The sequence below is a fragment of the Plasmopara halstedii genome (assembly GCF_900000015.1).
Source record: "Plasmopara halstedii genome assembly, contig: Scaffold_3120, whole genome shotgun sequence".
Taxonomy (NCBI): domain Eukaryota; phylum Oomycota; class Peronosporomycetes; order Peronosporales; family Peronosporaceae; genus Plasmopara; species Plasmopara halstedii.
In genome coordinates, this window is record NW_020190023.1 from 1,246,706 (window position 1) to 1,246,952 (window position 247).

Below are 247 nucleotides of genomic sequence, written 5' to 3' on the forward strand. Positions count from 1 at the left end.
GTCGGACATTCGAATGTCTAGCACGTTGACCGTCTCGGCCCAGTGCTCTCGCCAATAGCGCTTTTGATTCCTAGCAGAGGTAGGTTCATGACTCGCCAAAGCTCCACCAGGAGACGTGCGCATAACGCCGAAGGTCTTTGACCACCAATCAATCCATGGCTCGTTGTATTTCAACCATGCCATTCCTACGATGAGGTCATATCTTGCATCCAAGTCTAAGACTAGACAGCGTTCCACGCTATCAAAG